This window comes from Penaeus chinensis, chromosome 23, assembly GCF_019202785.1.
Source record: "Penaeus chinensis breed Huanghai No. 1 chromosome 23, ASM1920278v2, whole genome shotgun sequence".
Taxonomy (NCBI): Eukaryota; Metazoa; Arthropoda; class Malacostraca; order Decapoda; family Penaeidae; genus Penaeus; species Penaeus chinensis.
The window spans coordinates 16,427,267-16,432,266 of record NC_061841.1 but is presented as its reverse complement, the minus strand read 5'-3'; positions in this window follow the sequence as shown (position 1 = coordinate 16,432,266).

Here is a 5,000-nt window from a genome sequence, read left to right as displayed (position 1 = left end):
CCCTTCCCTCCTCCCTTCCTTCATTCCCACCCCCTCCTTCCCTCCTTCCTACCCCCTCCTTCCCTCCTTCCCTTCCTCCCTCCCTTCCCTCTTTCCCTCCTCTCCCTCCCTCCCTTTCCTTCCTTCCCTCCCTCCCTTCCCTCCTTCCCTCCTTCTCTCCCTCCTTCCCACCCCCTCCTTTCCTCCCTCCCTTCCCTCCTCCCTCCATCTCTCTGCTTGAGGCTTCCTCCGCTGAATCCTGAAGCTCCATTCTTCCCTCTCGCCCGCCTCAGCCTCCCTTCATCTCCTGATCTCCTGCATATGAAGGATCCTGAAGCCTCGAGGGAAAGGAAGCCCTGATGGTAGAGCTCCTGAAGGAAGCCCTCGAACAAAGGATTTTTTTTTATTTGTTTGTTTTTGGGGTTATCTGTTTACTTACTTATTTATTTGTTATCTTTTATTCTTATATTTTATCATTTTTATATATACACACATATTTATTTGTGTGTTTATATGTTTCGTTGTATTATTATTATCATCATTATTATCATTATTATTATTACTATTATTATTATTATTATTATTATTATTATTATTATTATTATTATATATATTATATATATATATATATATATATATATATATATATATATATATATATATATATATATATACATATTTATTTAATTATTTATTTATTTGGTAATTCTTTCTAAAAATGTATTTTGCGTTCACGTGTTTATTTGACGATAATCGGCGACGATTATAGCTATACTATAGTTGTATACCATTTTTGGTTGGCGGAAATCCCTATTCAGCCAACCAGCTTGATTTGCTAAGTAATTACCCCAATGGAGGGGGGTCCGGGGGTGGAGTCTCCGATAGGGGGTTAGGTAAGGCTTAGTTTCAACGTTTTGTGTATAAACGTGGCTGCATAGTTTAATAATGATGTTCATTTCCGTTGTGACTTTATTTCTTGTACTTAAGCCTGTTTTACCCAATAATTCCCCTGATATACTTCATGGCCTTCCCCTACTATCGGGACTTAACAAATCATGCTTGTTGGCTTACATTTTTGGAAAGAATTACCGTTTATTTATTTATTTTATCTTTTATTTTTTATTTTTTTCACCAAACTGGGGAGGAAAGAAAAGAGGAAGATTTTTTTCGAAAAATGAGACGAGAAGGGGAAAAGAAGGAAAGGAAAGAGAAAGAAAGAAAAGAAGGGAAAAGGAAAGAGAAAGAAAGAAGAGAAGGAAAGGAAAGAGAAAGAAAGAAAAGAAGGAAAGGAAAGAGAAAGAAAGAAAAGAAGGAAAAAGGAAAGAGAAAGAAAGAGAAAAAGGAAAGGAAGAGAAAGGAAGAAAAGAAGGGAAAAGAAAGAAAGGGGAGCAGTCGAAAGTAGGAGGGAGGGGGAAGAACGGCAGAAAGAGAAGAAAAAGGAAGAAAGGAAAGAGAATGAAAAAAAGAAAAAGAAAGGGAAAGACAGGACAGAGAATGAAAGAAAGGAAAGGGAAGAAACAGAAGAAACGGAAAGGAAAGAAAAGGGGAGAAAAGGGTACAGAAGGGAAGGAAAGAAAAGGAAGGAAAAGGAAAGATAGGAATAGAAAGGAAAAGAAAGAAAGAAGAGAGGAAAGAGAGAGGAAGTGTGGAAGAGGCAATGAAGGGGAATTAAATCAAGGGAAAGGATCCAACGACAATATGTCCAGTAATCAGCAGATCATTAATGAGAAAGAGGAAAGGGGGGAGAGAGAGAGAGAAAGGTGAGGGGAAGAGAGAGAGGGAGAGAGAGGAAAGGGGAGAGAGAGAGAGAAAGAGAGAGAGGGAGAAAGGTGAGGGGAAGAGAGAGAGAGAGAGAGAGAGAGAGAGATAGGAAAGGGGGGAGAGAGAGTGAAAGAGAGAGAGAGGAAAGGGGAGAGAGAGAGCAAGAGGAAAGGGGAGAGAGAGAGAGAAAGAGAGAGAGAGGTGAGGAGAGAGAGAGAGAGAGAGAGAGAGAGAGAGAGAGAGAGAGAGAGAGAGGAGAGAGAGAGAGAGAGAGAGAGAGAGAGAGAGAGGTGAGGAGAGAGAGAGAGAGAGAAGAGAGAGAGAGAGAGAGAGAGAGAGAGAGAGAGAGAGAGGAAGAGAGAGAGAGAGAGCGAGAGAGAGAGAGAGAGAGAGAGAGAGAGAGAGAGAGAAAGAGAAAGCGAGAGAAAGCGAGAGAGAGAGAAAGAGAGAGAGAGAGAGAGCGAGAGAGAGAGAGACAGAGAGAGACAGAGAGAGAGAGAGAGAGAGAGAGAGAGAGAGAGAGAGAGAGAGAGAGAGAGAGAGAGAGAGAGAGAGAGAGAGAGATAAAAATAATAAAAAGGTAAAGAAGAAAAAAATATAAAAAAGAGAAAAAAATACCTTTCATTTCCTTTAATCAAAAGCAAAAGTCGTCGATCGCTGTTGGACAAGGGAGCAAAATGAAGAGTAGTTAATTAGCTTCATGGGAGGAAGAGGGGGGAGGGGGGGGGGTGTTAAAGGCTTAATGAAAGTACTTATGAAGATTTTCTCTCTCTCTCTCTCTCTCTCTCTCTCTCTCTCTCTCTCTCTCTCTCTCTCTCTCTTTCTCTCTCTCTCTCGTTCGCTCTCTCTCGCTCTCTCGCTCTTTCTCTCTCTTTCTCTCTCTCTCTTTCTCTCTCTCTCGCTCTCTCTCTCTCTCTCGCTCGCTCGCTCTCTCTCGCTCTCTCTCACTCGTTATCTCTCTCTCTCTCTTTCTCTCTCTTTTTCTCTCTCGCGCTCTCTCTCTCTCTATCTCTCTCGCCTTCCCCCCCCCCCCCCCCCACACACACACACGAACGCAAACACATACCCACACAACACAAACACACACACACACACACACACACAATCCCACACAAGGAAGAGAGGATACAGACAGACAGAAATACAAACACAGCAAACAGAAAGAAGGGGTTTCCTCGCCTCTCGGGGTTTCAGAATCCTCATTGAATAGGAGACCGGGAGATGGAAGGGAGGCCGAGAAGGAGGGAAAAGAGGCGCGTTTCAGGAAGTATCGATGGATGAATGGAGGGAGGGGGAGGGGTGAGAGGGAGGGAGGGAGGGAAGGAGGTAGGTAGGTAGGGAGATAGGGAGGAAGGGAGGGAGGGAGGGAAGGAGGTAGGTAGGCAGGTAGGGAGGGAGGGAGAGGGAGGGATAGGGGAAGAAAGGGAGGAAGGGAGGGAGATAGGGAGGGAGGGAGGGAAGGAGGGAGGGAAGAGGTAGGTAGGTAGGTAGAGAGGGAAGGAGAGGGAGGGATAGGGGAAGGAAAGGAGGAAGGGTGGGAGATAGGGAGGGAGGGATGGAGGGAGGGAAGGAGGTAGATAGGTAGGGAGGGAGGGAGGGAGAGGGAAGGATAGGGGAAAAAGGGGAGGAGGGAAGGGAGATAGGGAAGGAGGGAGGGAAGGAGAGAGAGGGAGGGAGGGATTAGGAAAGGAAGAGAGGGAGGGGGAGAGGGAGGGAGGGAGGGATAGGAAAAGAAAGGAAGGGAGGCAGGGAGAGAGGGAGGGAGGGGAAGGGAAGGAGGGTGGGAAGGAGGGAAGGAGGGAGGGAGGAAGAGGGAAAGGGAAGGGGAGTGGGACAGGAAAAGGAAAGAGAGGAAGGTGGGAGGGAGGGGGGAGAGTGAAGGAAAGGGAGAGGGAAAGGGAAAGAAGGGGAAGAGAGAGGGAGAGGGAAATAGAAAGAGAGAGAAACAGAGAGAGCTCAGAGAGCAGAAGGCCGCCTCTCCTGAGCAGAGTTGGCGGATTGATTGGAAGGGAAAAAAGGAAGGAGGGAGGGAAGGCAAAGGAAAGGAGGGAAAATAAAAGAAGGAAGGGAGGAAGGGAGGAAAGGAGGGAGTGAGAGAGTGAGGAAGGAAGGAAGGGAAAGAGTGAGGTAGTGAGGGAGTGAGGGAGTGATTGAGGGAATGAAGAAGGAAGGAAGGAAGGAAGTGAGGGAGTGAGCGAGGGAGGGAGGAAGGAAGAAAGGGAGAGAGGAAGGTAAGAAATGAGAGCGGAGAGGAGAGAGGAAGGGAGGGAGCGGAGAACGGCCGCATTTGGCGATGAAGAAGTTCCTAATGATGATAGCGATAATGATAATAACAAGGAAGAGGGCGATAATGAAGATAACAATGGAGTTAGGAGAGATGATCGTAATAATAAAAGGAGGGATGATTGTAAAAATAGTAATGATGATGACTAGAGTGAGTCAGTCAGCTGTGCCAAGACGTCACACCAAGTAAGTGACGTCACATCTAGCTCTGTTGCGCACTTGGCCTGGTAAGTGACGTCACACCTAACTCTATTGCACACTTGGCCAAGTAAGTGACGTCACATCTAGCTTTGTTGCACACTTGGCCATATAAGTGACGTCACACCTAACTCTATTGCACACTTGGCCAAGTAAGTGACGTCACATCTAGCTCTGTTGCACACTTGGCCTAGTAAGTGACGTCACATCTAGCTCTGTTGCACACTTGGCCTAGTAAGTGACGTCACACCTAACTCTATTGCACACTTGGCCAAGTAAGTGACGTCACATCTAGCTCTGTTGCGCACTTGGCCTAGTAAGTGACGTCACACCTAACTCTATTGCACACTTGGCCAAGTAAGTGACGTCACATCTAGCTCTGTTGCACACTTGGCCATATAAGTGACGTCACACCTAACTCTATTGCACACTTGGCCAAGTAAGTGACGTCACATCTAGCTCTGTTGCACACTTGGCCTAGTAAGTGACGTCACATCTAGCTCTGTTGCACACTTGGCCTAGTAAGTGACGTCACACCTAACTCTATTGCACACTTGGCCAAGTAAGTGACGTCACATCTAGATCTATTGCGCACTTGGCCATATAAGTGACGTCACACTTGGCTCTATTGAACATTTGCCTGCAAGACGCACGACAATCTTAAGAAAAAAAAAAATTACTTATTAGTCCTTAAGCTAGCGAGTATATGTGCGCTATACTGATAAACATGCAAAATAGGAAATATGCGATTATCGTGCTGTAACATCGAAAATAATTCA